Here is a 21,660-nt window from a genome sequence, read left to right as displayed (position 1 = left end):
GTGGAAGACCAAACACAGCAGGCATCCCAGGGGGCTTGTTGTCACCTTTCGGGGACCCTTGGTGTTGTACGTGGCTGGGTGGAGGAAGAGACCTTCAATTACATCATTGAGGACAAGGAACGGGACATGGCTAGCTTGGTATCCAACCTTGTGCAAATGGGGAGTTTGCGGTTGTGCAAATGGACTGTTTGCGGTTGTTTGCGTTGCGTTAAACAGGGAGTTTGGTCGGTCACTGTAAAGCGGGCATAACCCTTACACTACCTGATCGATACAAGTCCCCCCCCTCATTATTTTTATGGCCCCCACCCACCGCTCACTGGTGGTGGCGGGTGGGAGGACAGTAGGTCCCCCCCATTGTGATTTATGGCCCCCACCCACTTATTTACTGAATATTCCCCTGTATAACAATGTTTGGCATTTAGTGAATATCCCCTATTCTGCTCTGTGTCAGTGTGTATCAGGGTCTCTGAGGACAGGTGTCAATCCATATCTGCCAAGTGACCCTATGTAGGAGGAACAGTCCCTATTCTGCTCTGTGTCAGTGTGTATCAGGGTCCCTGAGGACAGATGTCAATCCATATCTGCCAAGTGACCCTATGTAGGGGAACAGTCCCTATTCTGCTCTGTGTCAGTGTGTATCAGGGTCTCTGAGGACATGTGTCAATCCATATCTGCCAAGTGACCCTATGTAGTGGGAACAGTCCCTATTCTGCTCTGTGTCAGTGTGTATCAGGGTCTCTGAGGACAGGTGTCAATACATATCTGCCAAGTGACCCTATGTAGGGGGAACAGTCCCTATTCTGCTCTGTGTCAGTGTGTATCAGGGTCCCTGAGGACAGGTGTCAATCCATATCTGCCAAGTGACCCTATGTAGGGGGAACAGTCCCTATTCTGCTCTGTGTCAGTGTGTATCAGGGTCTCTGAGGACAGGTGTCAATCCATATGGCAAGGTGTCAATCCATATCCATTGTGATTTAGGAATGTTAGGTGATTTATGCCCTTTATGGATTAAAACCAGACTCTGCATCAACTGTGTTATTTTCCATGGGAGTTTTGCCATGGATCCCCCTTCGGCATGCCACAGTCCAGGTGTTAGTCCCCTTGAAACAACTTTTCCAGAAAGAGTCCCTGTGGGTTTTAAAATTCGCCTGCCCCTTGAAGTCTATGGCGGTTCACCCGGTGCGCGAACATTTGCGGAAGTTTTCGCGGACCGAAAATTTTATGTTCGTGACATCACTAAAACCTTTATTACCTCCTATATTATCCTATTTCCTCCCCCCAACCTCTACCCCCCCCCTACCCACTCTATCGTAATGATCAATTTCTTAACCCTGATAAAACTCGCTTATCTAATAGACCTAGTCTTTATTTGTGGACCGAGAGAGAGAGAGACACTTAGTCTCTTTAATCAAACTACTGTCGTCAACTATTCGATCAAGTTTTAATATACACCCGATTAACCCATCTGTTCCTATCTTATTTCCAACACATTACATATGCCATTCCTCTTATCCTTTTCCCAGTTCCAATCCATTTCTCTGTTTGAGAGGTCCTTTATGGTGTTTTTAAAAACAGTTCTAATTTATCTATCCAGTTGTCCCAATATTCTATTTGTATGTGCCGATTTTTTTAAAGTCACCAAAATACCTCTTTCCATTTTTGCTTGCCAAATTACTTTTATTTTATTTTTATTTTTTTAGAGACTATGGAGGTGTGACAGCTATGTTCTTTGGGAGCTGAGCAGAACATTAAAGGAATAATCCATGCACAATAACTGGAGCAGAGGTGTCAAACTCATTGGTTCTTACATTTTCCACTGAAATAGATATGATCGAATGCATACAATTTATGTGTACACACATGCACACAAACAAGTAAAAGAGCGAGCACAAAGAACAACTTAACAAAAACATATGTATTTCTGTGTTAGCGTTAAAAAGCCTCATACAGGTAGTATTCCTGATATCTTTTGCAGCAACTACAATGAGTGCACTGTACCATATTGCTCAGACAAGCTGAGGTTCTGATGCTCATGTACTGGCAATGATACATGCATTATTTTTTGAACACTGCACTGTTCCTGTTGAACTCTCTTCCCTTGTCTGTTAGACTTTCACCCAGTCTCCATTCCTTCAAAAAATCATTGAAAACTCACTTCTTCAGGAAGGCATATCAATTAAACAGTTCATAGCTTTCCCTTCCTGCACCTTGATTCCTCTCCTGCAACTGTCATAAAAAAAACTTTAAAAAAACAACAACACTCAAGCCCTCAGTTAATACTATATATCATATGTCACTATAACCCACTCCCTTTAGCATGTAAGCTCATCCATCAGGACCCTCAACCCCTCTCTGTTCCTGTGCGTCCAACTTGTCTGGTTACAATTACGTGTTTGTTAATCCACCCATTGTACAGTGCTATATCTAGACAAAGCTAGCATGGAACACTAATCCTATACTATAAATTCTAGATGTAATGAAAACTTCTTTCACATCTCTTTCAAGAGATTGACAAATAAAACTATGCATTTAATTTTTATAGAATACATTTTTATAGAAATGGTGGGAGCATAAGCATAATAGCAGCATATACACATAATGCAGAATAAGCACAAATTCCCAATTTATAGTATCATATGCAAAGTTATAGCGGGGTGAGGGTACAGCAGATATGTAGCTAAAATTGATTAGTTAAGTACTGTCAACAGATGATGATCTACAGCACTCATTTAAATTACCTAGTTGAAGACAACATGAAAAACCATTTAGCACGTGGTTTTTATACAAGGGAACATCTTCCATTAGTGTAACAGGATGTAAATTAGCATGCCGAACAAATATAGCTATCATAAGATGTGGTTTTCAAACAGAAGCTACTGATGTATTTATGCATGCAAAACTATTGTCTAATTTACTAATGGAAGATGTTACAGTGTGCATATACTCAAGGACAAGAACTAAATGTTATCTTTTTTTGTTACTTTTCATTTATGTGATCAAGTGCCTTATATTGCTGTCTATAAAAGGTATTAATGGCTATGTGGCTGCTGACACGAAATGCAACATATGCAACATATGCTAATTTGCTCTCATCCTCTTGTTACCCACATCTATGTGCCTCTGAAATTTTATATTTTTTATGTCTCTATAATAGAATGGCATCTCCAGTACATTCTAAGTGATACACTTCCTTTTTCCTTGCTGAGTCACAGTGGAGGCTCATCCTAAAGGTAGCACCAAACCAGATCATTATTGTCATAATAAAATAAAATCTATTTCAAAGTTGAAAACTCCGAACACACAAACCTAAAGCAAAGAGTATCATGTACTAAAAAAAAAAAAAAAATAATATTTATTACTGGTTCTAAAAGAGGCTTGACTTGCGTATGATAGTGTAGAATACAATCTGTTGAACAGACAGAGAGGAAACACGGACAGGGCAAGGTCAAGTTATACAGAATAATATGCAATAAATCAGAGCCAAAGTCAAAGATTATCGAGGTCAGAGTTGTAAAACACAAAGCCGGGTAAAAAACAGAATGCATACTCGAGTAACAGAGACCACTAAACGGCAGATGAATGGATGGTGTGGTCTTAAATAAGCTCAGAACTGCTACAATTGCCTGCATCAAAATCATATGCTTCTAGCTTTGCTGGATAGGCGCGGACTGGCCTACAGTCAAGAAATATCATGAGCACAGAAGCGCATAAGAAGGAGGCAAGGTGGAGTGGTACACGTCAAAAAGGACATCAGAATGATGCACATTGTGAATGTGTACAGTGGCATACAAAGGGGACAGGGGTCATAACACATGGCCAGTTGTGATAGAATATACTGCTGACAAATTTGCATTATAAATGATAAAACCTATTACATACTCTACTATAATTTTCCACTCCTTTTTCCACCATAGCACAGACTAACTGATAACAAGTGATTACTGATGAGAGTAGCTGAGCCTGTATAGCATTTTGGTTATTTGTGGAAAAAAACCCAGTCTGAGTGTATGTCAGACACAGGGGTGTATCCTGGTTTTGTGCTGCCCTAGGCAGGACAAAACTCAGGCGCCCCCCTCACCCCCCCCCGCCACCCCCACCCAACCCTTCCCCCGCCTTCTAAATACACACACACTGACAGATACGCATCCATTAGCTAACTGTTAGCTAATGGATGCGTATCTGTCAGTGTGTGTGTGTGAGTGTATGAGTGTGTCTGTTAGTGAGTGTGAGTGTGTCTGTTAGTGAGTGTGTCTGTTAGTGAGTGTGTGAGTGTGTCTGTTAGCTGCTAACAGACACACTCACACACTCACTAACAGACACACTCACACACACTGACATACACACACTAACAGACACACACAGTCAGACACACACACACTCTAACAGACACACTCTCACACACACACTAACAGACACACACTAACAGACACACTCACACACACTAACAGACACACTCACACACACTAACAGACACACACACACACACACACTAACAGACACACTCACACACTAACAGACACACACAGTCAGACACACACACACACACACACTAACAGACACACTCACACACTAACAGACACACACACACACACACACACTAACAGACACACTCACTCACATTAACTCGTTTTTTTTTTTTTTAATTTACCCCCCCAGCCTCCTTACCTTTGGGAATGCTGGGGGGGGGTTCTCCCTCTCCCTGGGGTCTAGTGGGGCTGCCGGTCGGGCTGCTGGGCTGGTTGCTGGCGAGGGAGCACTTCCTCTGAGCTATCTGCTCAGCTCCCTCGCGCGCCGCAGAGTGAGGCTGGGAGGCGGAGCCGGAATATGACGTCATATTCCGGCTCCCAGCCTCACTCTGCGGCGCGCGAGGGAGCTGAGCAGACAGCTCAGAGGAAGTGCTCCCTCGCCAGCCGCCCGCCCGCCCGCCCGCCCAGCAGCCACCAGCCCAGCAGCCACCAGCCCAGGGTGTCTGTTAGCCGCAAGGCTAACAAGGCATTTGCCCTGGGCGTTTGGGGGCGGCTTTTTTTGCCGCCCCCTGGAAAATGCCGCCCAAGGCAAATGCCTTGTTTGCCTCGCGGCAAATACACCCCTGGTCAGACAGCTCATACTGCTCCTAGAGGTGGTTTGTAAAGTGCCCTCTTTTCTCTGTGGATGTCCAGTGTACATCCTCACAAGTTCACATCAGATACTGGTGTTTGCAAGTTCAAGTCCCTACACTGTTATGTTTTTATTTCTATAGTATTTTGTATGTAATACTTTTTGGGAATGCCCTTATTGAAACTTAGACAGACTGCATTAAACTAATTATGAGTTTCTTTTGCATGAACATGCAAGAGCAAATAGGCATATTTACAGTTGTGCTCAAAAGTTTGCTACCCTTGGAGAATTGGTAATATTTTTACCATTTTTTAAAGATAACATGAGTAAGCAGCCAAAACACATTTATTTTCTTATGGGATTGATAATCAACTGTAGGTTATACTAATGTAGGTCATAATGCAACTTGTCTGCCAGTGTTTTCTGATAACATGCTGCATTCATCTTGCCATCAATTTTCACAAGATTCCCCATGCCTTTAGAGCTCATACACCCCCAACACATCATGTGTGAGCCACCACCATGTTTCACAGTGTGGATAGTATTCTTTTTACTATAGGCCTTGATGACCCCTCTCCAAGCATAGCACCTATGATTGTGACCTATATTGGTCTCATCACTCCAAATTACAGTGTGCCAGAAGCTGTGAGGCATGTCAAGGTGTTGTCAGGCATATTGTACCAGGCTTTTTTGTGGCATTGGTGCAGTCAAGGCTTCTTTCTGGTAACTTGACCATGCAGCTCATTTTTGTTCAAGTATCGTTGTTTTGTGCTCCTTGAAACAACCACACTGTCTTTTCCAGAGCAGCCTGTATTTCTCATGAGGTTACCTCTGGGTTTTTCTTTGTATCCTGAACAATTCTTCTGGCAGTTGTGGCTGAAATCTTTCTTGGTCTACCTGACCTTGGCTTGTTATCAAGAGATCCCTGAATTTTCCACTTCCTAATAAGTGATTGAACTGTACTGACTCCATCTTTATAACATGCCATTACCTTGTGACGCAGGTCTTTTGACAGTTCTTTTCTGCTCTCCATGGCTCAATATCTAGCCTGCTCAGTGCATCAATGTAAGAGCTAACACACTTATTGACTATTTATACACAGACACTAATTGCAATTTAAAACACTACAGGTATGAGAAATTAACCTTTGTTGCCATTTTAACCTGTGTGTCACCTTGTGTGTCGTACGTAACAAGGCAAAATATCCAAGAGTATGCATAGTTTTGATCAGGACCATTTGGGTAATTTCTGTTATGGATACGATTTAAAAAGGAGCCAAACAACTATGTAATACTAAATGGCTTCATATGATCATTATCCTTCAATAAAACAAATTGTTTTGCATGATCAGTCATATTTTAAAAATCAGTGCCAAAATGTCACAATTTCTGCCATGGTATGCAAACTTTTGAGCACAACTGTATGTACTGGACCATGCAAAATAAAATATTTACTGCAATGTTGATTTCTTTCTGAGCTAACAAAAATCATAATAAAAAAAGAACATGCATTATGCATACAGGGTGAAAAATAAAGCATTAACTAATGATAGCTATATAGCATATCTCAGTTCCAATACCAGCACTGCGATGGGAGTCTACTGATAATGTGTCATCTAAAACCAGTATTGTCAGGGTTATTTACTAAGGCAAACCACTACATGCTGAATCACGTGATCGCTTTTCCCAGCGATAACAATCCCACTCGCCCAGCATACCTTTCCCATAAGGAGTTGGGGTTGACCACGTGTTCTCAATATGCCGCGATCACGTTTTTCTAAATTTCTATTACCAAAAACCTAAATGTAAATCACTCGGTTTTATTAAATAAATATATTTTAAATATGTACTTTTTTTTATGTTACCCTGCTTATTTGTTATTTTTGTTTTGTACTGCACTTATGTTTTATGCAAATGATGTCATTTTGGCGCCAACATTTGAATGAACATTTGATTGCAAAGCTTATAAAAAAGTTGACAAAGCCCTTTTGGCTGTTCTTAATATATTTTTATGTGTATCATTAAAGGAATATTGGCTTTTTAATCTTGTATGTGCCATATACCTTTTCTTACTATTTAAATTTTTTATAGTATTATTTGATTTCACTTTTATTTATTTTAACCTGGTCATCTACTACATTGGAGCATTCACTCGCCCAAGAATCCTAGGTGGGGATTGTACCACCCACACGATTACAGTGAGCAGTATTCTGCTCACCTAAATGTGAGTACATTACGTTTTTATACTTACCTGCCTTACAATAGATATACAGTGAGCACTATATTTGGTTTTATTTTTTTTCTATATAACGAGGATCTCCTCCACCTACCATCACCTATATCCTACCAGTGGGGGATCGACGCCACTGAATGCCAGTTATACCTGAGCTAGTCCTAGCTCTCCAATAGGTGAGTGAAAATACCACCCTGCTGTGAAGTTTATTCCCTTTCCATTTTATTGCCAGTTGCATATTGCACTATTGGAGTCTCCTTTTTTTTCTGTATTCACATATTTAACCTGCACCAAGAGAACTCGACCATTTCAAGACCTACAACCCATACAGACCTACATCAACTCCAAGTTCCTGCAAGTCTACCTGCCCATTTAATATCAGGACTATTGTATATTTTTCTATGTTTGATATATGTAAGTACAATATTGTATTTCATATTACTCTGCAGTTTATTTTGGCGCAACCTTTTTTCTTTCTTTTTTCTTGTCTATTAATCATGGCTGCTTCTGAACTCTGAGCCTTTCAGGAGCTGTGCATGCATATCTCATTGTTCGCCAACCTCTCTGCCGCTACAATAGCTAGGCAGAGAGAATATCTTACCATCACAGAGAGACAACGCAACTTTTGACTCATTCATAATATTTAATGGTAGCGAATTACTGCCGACATCCCTGACCCTCATATTGACATTGGAGTCATTAGTATATCTTCTTAAATCAGAAATAAATATTTGTGGTTTACATACATTATCTGGAGAATAAAATGTTTCCCTGATTGCAAATAAAGTTCTGCACTTTCTTACCCAACCTGTCACTGCATTACCCTGGCTATTGACAATTCTGGATGAATAAGGCCAAATCTCTTTTTAGAAAAATAACACCAGTAAAAAGCAGGCATTGCTATTATATTTGTCTTGCACTGACTTGAAACTATTGTGTGAGACATACCAATTTGACTGGAAGCAGAATTCCTTTACTTATTTGGGGGTTCAATTACCTAACAAGCATGTCAAACATGCGGCATGCGGGCCACAATGAATATTTTTGCGGCCCACCTGCCCTTCGACTGCTTTCCTGTCTGCCCTTCGTGCTCTGGCGGTCGCAAGTGCGCTAAGTCCACGTCGGCCGTTGGTTATGCGCATACAGGCATTAAGGGGAGGGCAGTGTATTAAATTAGGGGAGGGAATGGGCTGTGTATTAGAGTTTTGAGAGGGGCTCAGTGTGTTAAATTTGGATTAGGGTAGTGTGTTAAATTTATGGAGAGAGGGGGCAGTGTATTAGAGTGGTAGGAGAGCAGTGTGTTAAATTAGTGGAGGGAGGCAATGTATTAAATAAGGGAAGGGAGGGAGGCAGTGTATTAAATTGGGTGGGGGAAGGGGCAGTGTATTAGAGTGGTAGGAGGTGGCAGTATGTTAAATTGGGGGGCAGGGAAGTGTATTAAATTGGAGGAGGAATGGGGGAGTGTATTCAATAAGAGTGTAGGGAGGGGGCAGTGTATAAAATTAAGGGGCAGTGTATTAGATTTTGGAGGAAAGTGCACTAGAGTGGAGCGATGGGGGGGCAGTGTATCTATTAGAGTGAGGTGGGGGAGCTGCGGGAGGGGTCTGTATATTAAATTGGGGGAGGCTGTGTATTGGATTTGGGGGCAGTGTATTAGAATGGGGGGAGAGGGCAGTGTATTAGATTGGGTCTACATGGAGGCGCTGATTGGCCACTCCGTGTTTTGCCCCACAAGCACAATAGCCTTTGATGATCTCAGCCAAAGTGAAGAACACACTAATAGAACTTCAAAATCAAGAAGATAATGTCATTTTGTATTTTACAGTTGTGCAACAGCATACATCCACCATTTTAGTCCTACTTCCAAGCTTTTCTTAATATGTCAAGGTAGTTGGACCGAAACATTGGTTATTTGCAAATGCACGGTTTCTTAAAATAAACTCACTCTTTTGTTTACTTTGAAGCCCCATGAGCGTGAGGACGTCCAGTGTCAGGAGACTTTTTTATACTGTATTTTCTAAATAAACCTGCATTTCTATAAAAACTAAAGTTTTTGTTTTTTTGTGGCCCTCATAAACTTAAACCTTGTTTATTTGGCCTGTGTTAGTCTTAGAGTTTAAGATGATTGACCTAGATCATCATCATCTTCTTAAGGAAACAACATTAAAATACTACACATGCTAGATTATCAATTTTTAACAGTGGATCAAACTGATATCATGGATGGGGCTTAACAACTCCATTAACATTATGGTTTTGCCAAATATTCTACACTTAATCAGAACCCTACCTATTTATCAATTATTAACCATATTTGGTGTTGAACGATCACATATTAAAAGCTAACCTCCCACATAAAGACTGCTGGTTGCCAATTAGGATGGGGATTCTGGGGGTACCACATATCTGAACATACTACAGAACCTCAGTACCATTTACACTATGTAGTTTTTCAACTCTATGCTCCTTTGTGGTTAAATATTTATTTCCTTTTCCACCAAAGAGGTAACTTGGGCTCTAGCTCTTTTGTGCCTGCTGCCAACTAAACAGGCCCTGAATTTATGGGATTAACGGGTGTCTAATTTACTAGGACCGCAGAGCCTCTTAGCTTTCGCACCATTTATCTCACTTGAAATACTTACTTCAAACATATCTTTGGAGTGATGGGTTACAGCATAGATCACCTATATCTCCATAATTTGTACTAAACCCTATCCAGCATTACATCAATACATTTCCTTCATCCCTTGAGCTATTACTTATCTTCGAATACATAATATTTTACAAAAATCATAATATCAACTTGAAAGATCTGGCCCAGATGAATTCATTTATGAAATTGTTTCTGGGGAATACCTCATTGGGCAAACCCCTCTCAATCTGTTACTTCTCGCCAGCCGAAATGGCATTGCCTGGTAAAATTCCATACAGGATTAAATGGGAGAAAGACCACAGAAAAAATATTTTACTAAGTAGCAACGGCTAAATTCAGGCTACCAGATTAAGTGTACCTCTAGAATGCCTTGACCATTGGGAAGTCTACAGGAACTTTTTAATGCCTAGCAAAAATTATTCCCAGATACCTATCTATGTTGGAGATGGCAGTAACAGGAGGGATCCCTTGTTCATATTTTTTGGTTTACGTAAACACTTTATCCACATTGGAAACGTACAGACATTGGTGTAAAAGGTAACTGAAGCTGAGCTGCTTTTTCCATTAGACTATGCTTTATTAGATATGTTCCCTTCACACTGTCAGTGAGCTTCTAAATGTATGGTGCTATACATTTTGACAACCACGAAGATATGTCATACCTACCTCAATTCTATAAAATATGGGTAAATTGTGCATCTACCTGCCAGTTTGCCTCCCCAACTTAATTTATTGATAACCTTACGCATATTCTACGCTTATTCTTAGATTTTACAGATACACCTTACATATAGTCACTTGGTTGACTGCTCCTGCCTGTTCACTGGAGATGATATCTGTGACAAACGCCAAGTGAGTTTCAAGTAAATTTGCCACAAGTTACTGGATGTCACATCCTGTTCCTGGCTGCGGATCATTCTGGCAATGGCTTCTGGTATCCAGTACTCTTTTTACAATTCTTGTTTAGCTTTTTCTTGTTTTTTCTGGTTTTCTATTCTATGTCTGGTTTTCTTTATGCTGGGTTTGCTGGGTTCATTCCTTTATTCCGTTCTTGGAATTCCCAGTCTCTTGGATTCCTTTAAATGTTTGTTTTATGTTGCCACACCCGTTCCTTTTCCATTAATCCTTTTGTTTCAGTTGGTTCCTGCGGGCAGCTGCTACAAGTCTCTTCTTTCTTGCATGTGCGTGCTGTGTGTGTTTTATTATTGTTTATTTGGTCATGCATATTTAGGCAGTTAGTTTCCCACCGTAATTGGAGTACTTTGCCACAGTTGGTGGGCTGCATACATCTTGGCCATTTATGTATGTCTAAATCTCCAGTGTTTTACATATATAGTACTTTGTTTTGTCTCTTCTTGTTTTGCCTTATATATCCTGTCTTGTTTTATTTTGTATTCCCAGTCCATGTGCAGTCCTGTCCTGTCCTGCCCCTGTTCTGTTCAAGTTTCCCTCATGTCTTGTGTACATGTTCTGGGTTCTGCTTTCTGTCCTGTTCTGGGTTCTACTAATTCTGTCTTGTTTTCATGTTTGGTGCCTATCCTAACCTTGCTATGTTTCTGTACTCGATACATTCCTGCTTCAGAGCCTCCCTATTCAGCTCCTGGGAGGTCTGCTTATTTCCAAGCTCCTAGTTCCTGGGATCCGCTGAAGCTGCATCATGGTCCTGGTATGTGGCCGCACAACCGCTGGTGCTCAACACCAGGGGATGTGCAGTTACCCTGCACCAGACCCTGCTTATCCACTTTCACACTCTGACTCCTACTTTCTTCATCAGGCATACTGGGTCCCGGTCGTCCGACCGCCGCCAGACTAGTGGGGAGGCAGATAGGGCAGAGGCCAGTTGCACTCTGCCCTGATGCCAGTTCTTCCACTGGGGTTGCAGGCTGCCACTGGAGAGGGAGACCGATTGTCTCCGCTCCCAGTAACACACTCTGCCACTGGGGAGGAAGGGCGACATGCTTCTCTCCTTGGACTGCACCCTACCGCTGCGGTCTCTCCCAACGTGCCAACTCGCTTGCCAGCTCTGGTGTGCGCTGCAGGTACTTGGCCACTATTTTCCTTGTGCTCTGTATGCTTTTCTCAGAGGTGTTGGGTCCATAGAAAGTCAGCAGCCTCTTCAGCATATCGTCAAACTCTGCCTCAGTGAAGCTGGGCGCCATGCTTGGTTCCACTCTAGAAGATGTGCAGGAGTCCCAGGGGTGTTCTGGACGTTCCCCCAAGGCTAGAAAGCCATCCCACCACTGCCACCAGGAGGTAGCGGTTCCAGGACCCCAATCAAGCCGCGGCGACTGTGGGCAGAAGTGCTGCGGTCTGTCCCCTTTTCCAGCTAGTAAAGCGGTCCTTTGGCAAAGGGTACAGGGAGCTCCGTTACAATATCTATTGGTTATTTCTTTATTATTGTTGTTCTATTTTGTTTATTGTTTATTGATATTTTTCTTTGTGCAACTTTAATACATTGACCACAGAATATTTGTTAGCACCATGATTCTTGTCTTCAGTGCTATATTCATCTCGGATATGCATGTCTCATTTTAATTACAGATATGCTGGGTTGTGGCCTGTACATACACTGTACCCACTGTTTTTCTTCCTAAAAATTCTTTCAATAAATAAATACAATTAAAGACATTTTGAAATGCCCTTTGAATTTACCATTTAGTGTGTGTACGTCTACTGAAAGTGTCCCCCCCAATAACAGCACTGCTTGTTTCTATTGAAAATGAGTCCCCAGTTCCAGCTCTGTGCATGTTTATTGAAGAATCCTGCCAGACTATACCCTGTTTTTAGATTTTGCAGTTCTATTATTGTTGCATCCTATGCAAGGATAAGGATATTGTAACCTTTTCACTACCAGGTATTTTTTTCAATATTCGCATAGCATTTATTTGTGACACGGAGTGTATAGCTTACACATACATATATGATAAAAGAGGTATTTTGAATACAGATTACAATTCAGGCAGCCATACAACTTACTATCATGCAAATTCACACAATTTGTTTTTATTTTTTAAGATTTTTTTCAATCTATTTTAGAAATACTAGGGAAATAAACAGCTTTATACAGCACTGAGTATTTTTTTTTTATAAAAGCAACAATACATTTTTCAGGCAAAAGGAAGTGGGTATGACAAAAAATACATAAAAACAAATGGTCAAATAATCAGAATTTTAGATTTTTAAAAAACAATGATTGAATTGCTAACCGTTCAGCTTACTAAAAAAAAAGGAATGTCTGCATTTGAGCATACTGCCCACACACAATAAACACAGTCAAGTCTTATATTTCTAAAATAAAGGTTATGTTTTTTTGTTTTTTTTATGGTAATCTCTATAATGCTAAAAGTGACACATGAGGAACTCATAATATTTGAATTAACTTTACAATTTGAAAGTGTGGGGATGGCTGCCATTTTCAGGACATTTGCAGACAAACATGGGTGGAATGGGTTCCTGGAAAAAAAATGGGTTCTTGAAAAAAATGTATATCCCTTGAAACTGGTAACTTTCATGGAGCATACATGTAGGTAAGTGAGGCGTTATAGACTAAATTTAAAGGGCCACTAAAGACCTTTTCCTCTAAATTAAGTGGCCTTGGTGCAATGGCCCCATGCTTTCAATCCTACACTCTAACAATTTGCAATTCTTTTTAAAAAACTGCAATGTTTACATTGCAGGGTTAATTCCATTTCTAGTGGCTGTCATACTGACAGCCACTAGAGGCGCTTTTGCAGCAATGAATGAGTAAAGCTCGATCATGTGACATTGAAAACCATAGGAAACAATTTAAATACAATGCTTGGGAAGCTTGGGTGAATGCACGGCACTCACATGGTATGCTTATCAGCAGTGGCGTACTAAGGGGAGGAGCGGGGAGGCGGTCCGCCCCGGGTGCCACTCAGTAGGGGGGTGCCACACTCTATACCTCCTGCTGGTTCGCAATAACAATCCTCTCCCTCCCGGCTCCGGCGCTCAGTCAGTGAGTCAGAACACAGGGAGGGGATTTCCAGTCTGTGTTCTGAGTCATCACTGAGCACCAGGGAGGTTGTCATGGAGTGTACCAGCAGGGGGCGCAGAGCCTGTATTCTGCCAGGTTTCTCCCCTGCGGCCACCCTGCCTGCACCTGCTGCACTGCCTGACCCTGGGCTGGGATGGAAAGAGACAGCCCCTGAATGGTAAGATAATATTATTTTAAATTCACCCTGTTGCCCCCTCCTTTGTCACCCTGTCACCCCCCCCTTTGTCACCCTGTCACCCCCTCCCTCAGTCACCAGTCACCCCCTCCCTCAGTCACCCTGTCACCCCCTCCCTCAGTCACCCTGTCACCCCCTCCCTCAGTCACCCTGTCACCCCCTCCCTCAGTCACCAGCCACTCCCTCCCTCAGTCACCCTTTCACCCCCTCCCTCAGTCACCCTGTCACCCCCTAGCTCAGTCACCCTGTCACCCCCTCCCTCAGTCACCCTGTCATCCCCTCCCTCAGTCACCCTGTAACCCCCTCCCTCAGTTACCCTGTCACCCCCTCCCTCAGTCACCAGTCACCCCCTCCCTCAGTCACCAGTCACCCCCTCCCTCAGTCACCCTGTCACCCCCTCCCTCAGTCACCCTGTCACCCCCTCCCTCAGTCACCCTGTCACCCCCTCCCTCAGTCACCAGCCACTCCCTCAGTTACCCTTTCACCCTCTCCCTCAGTCACCCTGTCACCCCCTATCTCAGTCACCATGTCACCCCCTCCCTCAGTCACCCTGTCATCCCCTCCCTCAGTCACCCTGTCATCCCCTCACTCTGCCACTCCCTCAGTCTGCCACCTGACTCAGTCACCCTGTCACCCCCTATCTCAGTCACCTTGTCACCCCCTATCTCAGTCACCTTGTCACCCCTATCTCAGTCAGTCACCCCCCTCAGTCACCAGTCACCCCCCCAGTCACTCTGTCACCAGTCACCCCCCTCCCTCAGTCACCCTGTCACACCTTCCCTCAGTCACCAATCACCCCCTCCCTCAGTCACCAGTCACCCGCTCCCTCAGTCACCCTGTTACCCCCTCCTTTGTCACCCCATCCCTCAATCACCCTGTCACCCCTTCCCTCAGTCACCAGTCATCCCCTCCCTCAGTCACCCAGCCACCCCCTCCCTCAGTCACCCTGTCAACCCCTATCTCAGTCACCCTGTCACCCCCTCCCTCAGTCACCCTGTCACCCCCTCCCTCAGTCACCAGCCACCCCCTCCCTCAGTCACCCTGTCACCCCCTCCCTCAGTCGCCCTGTCACCCCCTCCCTCAGTCACCCTGTCACCCCCTATCTCAGTCACCCTGTCACCCCCTATCTCAGTCACCCTGTCACCCCCTCCCTCAGTCACCCTGTCATCCCCTCACTCACTCTGCCACTCCCTCAGTCTGCCACCTGACTCAGTCACCCTGTCACCCCCTCCTCAGTCACCTTGTCACCCACTTTCTCAGTCACCTTGTCACCCCCTATCTCAGTCACCTTGTCACCCCCTATCTCACTCACCTGGTCACTCCCTATCTCAGTCACCCTGTCACCCCCCTCCTTAGTCACCAGTCAACCCCCTCAGTCACCAGTCACCCCCCCAGTCACTCTGTCACCAGTCACCCCCTCCCTCAGTCACTATGTCACCCCCTCAGTCACCCCCTCCCTCAGTCACCCTGTCACACCCTCCCTCAGTCACCAGTCACCCCATCTGTCACCTGTCACCCTCTCAGTCACTGTCACCAGTCACCCCCTCCCTCAGTCACTATGTCACCCCCTCCCTCAGTCACCCTGTCATCCCCTCCCTCAGTCACTTCCTCCAAGCTAACACTGAGACACGCAGGATGGAGGGCGGCACTGATTGGGAGAGAACTAGAGCTCAACTCTCAACAGCCTCAGCCAGCAGGTATGAAACAGGAGGATGGCATTGTGTATCTGTATGTGTGTCTGTGTAGTTGCATGTGTGTAAATGTGTGTCTGTATCTGTTTGTGACTGTGTGTCTGTATCTGCATGTGTGTCAATGTGTGTATATATCTGCATACATCTCAGCATCTTGCCAACACTACACACAAACACATCCCTGCATTCCAGTGTAAACACTACATACAAACACACCTCTGTATTAACCCCTTAAGACCGCAGCCAAATGTACAAGTTGTGATCCAAAAAAAACGTAAACAAAACCTGGCATTTGCGCTATATGTCTGTCCAACCTTAATTCAACTCTTTCATATTAAATGCACCCACACTTATTATATATCATTTTATTCAGGGGAAACAGGGCTTTCGTTTAACATCAAATATTTAGGCATGGAACATAATTTAATATGAAAAAAATATAAAAAAATGGGAGAAAATAAGAATTTTTGTAAATTGTTTTAGCTCTACGTGACATTTTAACTGTGAATGTCAAAATACTGTTTGCTTTTACTGCAATACAATACACATATTTGTATTCAGCGATGTCTCACGTGTAAATCAGTACCCCCTATGTACAGGGTTTATGGTGTTTTGGGAAGTTACAGGGTCAAATATAGCGTGTTACATATTTCAGATTTTTCACATTGAAATTCGCCAGATTGGTTATGTTGCCTTTGAGACCATATGGTAGCCCAGGAATAAGAATTACCCCCATGATGGCATACCATTTGCAAAAGTAGACAACCCAAGGTATTGCAAATGGAGTATGTCCAGTCTTTTTTAGTAGCCACTTGGTCACAAACACTGTCCAAAGTTAGTGTTAATATTTGAAAATGCAAAAAACTAATTTGAACGCAAATTTTGGCCAGTGTTTGTGACTAAGTGGCTACTAAAAAAAACTGAACGTACCCTATTTGCAATACCCTCGGTTGTCTACTATTGCAAATGGTATGCCATCATGGTGATCATTTTAATTCCTGGGCTACCATACGGTCTCAAAGGCAACCTGGCGAATTTTAATGTGAAAAAACTGAATCGCAAACCTAGTTGACTCTGTAACTTTTGAAAACACCATAAAACCTGTAATTGAGGGATACTGTCATACTCAGGAGACTTCGCTGAACACAAATATTAGTGTTTCAAAACAGTAAAATGTATCACAACAATTATATCGTCAGTGTAAGTGCCATTTGTGTGTGAAAAATGCAAAAAATGTCACTGTCACTGACGATATCGTCGTTGTAATATATTTTACTGTTTTGAAACACTAATATTTGTGTTCAGCGAAGTCTTCCGAGTAAAACAGTACCCCCCATGTACAGGTTTTATGGTGTCTTGGAAAGTTACAGGGTTAAATATAGTGCTAGAAAATGTAATTCCCTGAACTTTCAGCCTGGGTTGTCAGGCAGGTCCTGCAAATTGTAATTAATGAAATGACCTAATTATGTAAAATTATTACATAAATATATACGTAGAATTATTATATATATATATATATATATATATATATATATGTGTGTATATATATATATATGTATATAATTGTTTTCATTATTTTTATTTATATATAGGTATATATATATATATATATAGTGATATATACGTATATACTTATGTATATAGATATATATATTTCGTTCTATATAAATATATATATATATTGATATAAATATATATATATTAATATTAATTTTATATATATATATATATATATTAATTTTAAAATACAGTTAGAACGAAATGACGCATGTTTATATATTTTTTATCTGTTTATTTTTTATTATTTTTTTAATTTTATTTTTTAACATATTTATATATTTATTTTTTATTATATATAAATATTTATATAATGAAAATTATATATATATATTTAATCAATATCATTGTACGTGTATTTTGATATTAATATATATATAATTATGTATATATTAATATTAAAATACACGTAGACAGTGTATGTATATTTATGTGTATGTGTGTATATATATATATATATACTTAGATCATATATATAGTAAATATATATATGATCTAAGTATATATTATTTAATTTTACACTTATTTAACATGTTTAATTTTATTTTCAGGCAGCAGGGGGAGTACCTGTCATTACAGGCACTCCCCCTGCTGGCATTGACATGGACGGCTATGCCGTCCATGTGATCGCGGGGTCCTCGCAAGGACCTCGCGATCACATGGCCCTGGGGGGCCAAAGAGGACAGAGGGGGACTCCCTGGGCTCCCCGGTAAGTCCCCCATACCGCGATCGCCGGCGTGGGATCGCCGGCGACCGGGTAAGTACAAAAGATCGCAGGACATTCTATGCCGTCCTGGGGCGTTTAGAGCCACCAAAATAAGGATGGCATAGAAGGGTTTAAAATATCACCATTGTATATAACCACACCTCTGCATCTCGCCAACACTACACACAAATGCATGCCTGCATTAAAATGCCAACACTACATACAAACACACCCCTACATTCACTCACACTTACTCCATACAAAAACATGCTTACATTGAAACACGCAAGCACTGCTCAATGCTACATACATTAAAATACATTGTGGGTGTTTTTTACATTTTAAAATGCATGGGGGAGGGGGAGGGGAGGTGCCAAAACGAGGACCCGGGTGCCATATGCTCTAGGTACACCCCTGGTTATCAGGTCTCTAATGCTAATTTAAGGTGCATGTTGGATTGGATCGTCACAGAGGAAGCCATGCCTCATCGATGTTGTGAGAGGGGGAGAGGTGAGTAGCGCTGATGAAGCCTCTGTGCTAGAAAATGGTACAATTTTTAAATGTATTTAAGGGACACTATAGGCACCCAGACCACTTTAGCTCATTGAAGTGGTCTGGCTACAGTGTCCCTATTGCACTTAATGCTGCAATGTAAAACATTACAGTTCCAGAGAAACTTCCATGTTTACACTGCAGCACTAAGTATGCCTCCAGTGGCTGTTTTCCAGACAGCCACTGGGGGAGCTTCCTGGATCTTAATGGACTTTTACGCTGAACGAGGACATCCAACATCAGCTATTTCCCCATAGGAAAGCAATAATTTAATGCTTTTCTATTGGGAGGCCTAATGCAGGACGGTGGAGGAGGCAGATCCGAGTGATATCGTTGCTGGGAAGAGGTACGTAAATAAAGGGGTTTTAACCCTTTATTCATGTCAGTGAATCACTTTGAATTTACATTGATTCCTGTACATTAAACACTTAAAGGATTTATGAACAAAGTATTGTATTGAAAGCCAGTTACAAACTTTAGGTAAAAAGTGCTGGTATAAAAAACATTTCTCCAACTTGGCTATAATTACAGCTTGGCTATTTTATGCAAAATTATGCAATCTGGTTTATAATTCACTATAAATCACTGTTTCATGAACAAGCCCCCTTTGGTTTTTGCAATACTGTGATGTTATTAATATTGTTTATAAATAAGTTTTCTTCTGAGTCTGCAGATATGTATGTGTTATTATTTTCAGGTTAATTTCAATGAGTTTAGGTATTGAAAATGGTGTTGAATATGTCTACGCTATAAGCACATTTAAAGATTTATAAATATGTAGGTATGAGATATCCTGTAATATGCAAGGATTATTTTTTTAGAGCGACTGAGCCTTGTTAAGTAGCATTATACATTCAGCTTTTGAAACAATTTTATACCTGCGGAAATAGGAACATTTTGTAGAGCAATTTCAAATGCCCATAAAAATAATCCATTACTCTCAGATAAAGTAAACTTAAAAAAGAAAAAAACTAAAGCAAAAATAGTTTCCTTTTAAAGGGACACTCCAAGCATCATGACATATACTCCTTCTTTCGGTTTTGGTGAAAAGAGATCTCCTATTGTCTTTCTGTCTTTTTGCTTTTTTCTTGTAGTGAAAAGAGATCTCCTACTGTCTTTCTGTCTTTTTGCTTGCAGTGAAAAGAGATCTCCTACTGTCTTTCTGCTAGTAGGTCCACCCCATAAAGTAAATATGCCATGAGGGAACTTATGCTACCCTCTGACATACAAATACTTGTACTATCTTGGGGGGCAACTGTGAGTTATGTTCAGCTTACAAATGAACTACAGATTCCAGAAACCATAATTGAACCCTTCAAACTCTTCTACGTATTTAAGGAATTGGTACAGCACAGCCATAGCAAGTTAGAGGCACCCTCTAGAGGCTCCATAGCCACAATAGCCCACATTAGTGGTTATGTTGCCCTCCCACAGTATGTAGTGAAACTGTTTACGAATGTTTTGACAACTTACTTGGGTCCACCGAGCCAAGCCGTTCTGCACAAGGGGGCTCACTGGCTAAGAGCATCTGTTGAGCCTCTCTCTCTCACAGTGGCGGATCCGGGGGGGGGGGGGGGGGCAACAGGGCAATTGCCCCCCCTCCCCCCCGAGAAAACCGAAGGTCTCCCTCTCCCCTGCCAGCACATGCAGGTGCTAGCCCTGCAATGTGCCTGCGGACCGGGGAGGGAAATCAGAGATCTCCCTCCCCATCCGCAGGCACTATGCTGACAGCCGGCAGGGGAGGGAGAGGGAGAGAGGACCCGGGAGCTCTGCCTGCAGCTCCTCCGGGTCCTACTCTCGCGAGCACGGAGCGTTGCCGCGGTTACCACGGCAACGCTCCAAATCTCGCGAGAGTGAACTCTAGCCCAGGAGCTACGGGCTAGAGTTCACTCTCCCCACTGGGCCACCAGGGAATCCCACTGGGACCACCAGGAAATCCCCACCTGACCACCAGGGATAAAGAAATGTCCCCCCTCCTTCCAGTAAAGTTAAGAAGGGAGGGGGGACATCAATATTGATTTTAATTAAATAAAAAAAATATATTTATATTATTTAAAAAAGCCCCCCTACCCTTATTACACACACACACTCTACACACATACACTGTCCCCATACCCACACACTGCCCCATACACACACATTGCCCCCATACTGCCCCCCATACACACACACTGCCCCCCATACACACATACTGCCCCCATACACACACACTGCCCCCCATACACACACAAAAATCCCTCCCGAGATCAAGCGCGGGATCCGCCACTGCTCTCTCACCACCAGGATTAGCTCAGGAGCTTCCAGGGCAACAGTTGTCACAGTGGATGCCTAGGGATACACAAGGTAAGTTCTCAAACTGTTATTAAACAGTTTGACTGCTTACTGTCAGCGGGCACCAGCCACTCAGCTTGTGACCAAGGGCTCGACACTCTGTGTGCCATTGGATTTGTTTCCCCTCCATGCATACTGTTCTGCTCTAACATAAATATAGCCACCACTGCTGCCAGCACATACATCTTTATTGAGTCATGCATGTGCAGTACTCTGCTTAGTGAAAAAGAGGTGTGTGACATTGGGGGAGGTGAGATGAATTATGTGGGATGCGAGAGAGGATTTGGGTTTGTGGGGGACACAATGTGGAAGGAACTTCAGGGAACAAATTGAGAGGATTAAAATGGGTTGTGGGTACATGGTGAGAAACATTGAGGGTATAAGGTGGGAGAATTTTGGTGCTTGGGTGGGGAACAAGGTGAGGGGAATGTGTGGGTGGGGGAGACTTTGAAGCATAAAAGAAGAAGCAAAACTGGTAAGAAAATATTTGTCTGCCAAGGAAGGGGCCAGGGCCTTCTTTTGCTTGAGGGCTCAAATTGCTGTTAGTCTGTTCCTGAGCACCAGGACACTCCAAAAAGCACAACCACTACAGAAGGCTGTAGGTGTTATGGTGCTTGGAGTGCTCATTTAAGGTGGCATCATGATTGA

General features: G+C 42.5%; 1 protein-coding gene across 2 annotated transcripts in view; it reads right to left on the bottom strand.

Moving 5' to 3' along the window:
• Positions 1-21,660, bottom strand: part of GC (GC vitamin D binding protein) — a 183,699-nt gene that overhangs the window by 25,365 nt on the left and 136,674 nt on the right. The window lies entirely within an intron of this gene.

This window comes from Pelobates fuscus, chromosome 6, assembly GCF_036172605.1.
Source record: "Pelobates fuscus isolate aPelFus1 chromosome 6, aPelFus1.pri, whole genome shotgun sequence".
Classification (NCBI taxonomy): Eukaryota; Metazoa; Chordata; class Amphibia; order Anura; family Pelobatidae; genus Pelobates; species Pelobates fuscus.
The sequence above is the reverse complement of the archived record's forward strand: the minus strand, read 5'-3'. Positions and strand labels throughout refer to the sequence as shown.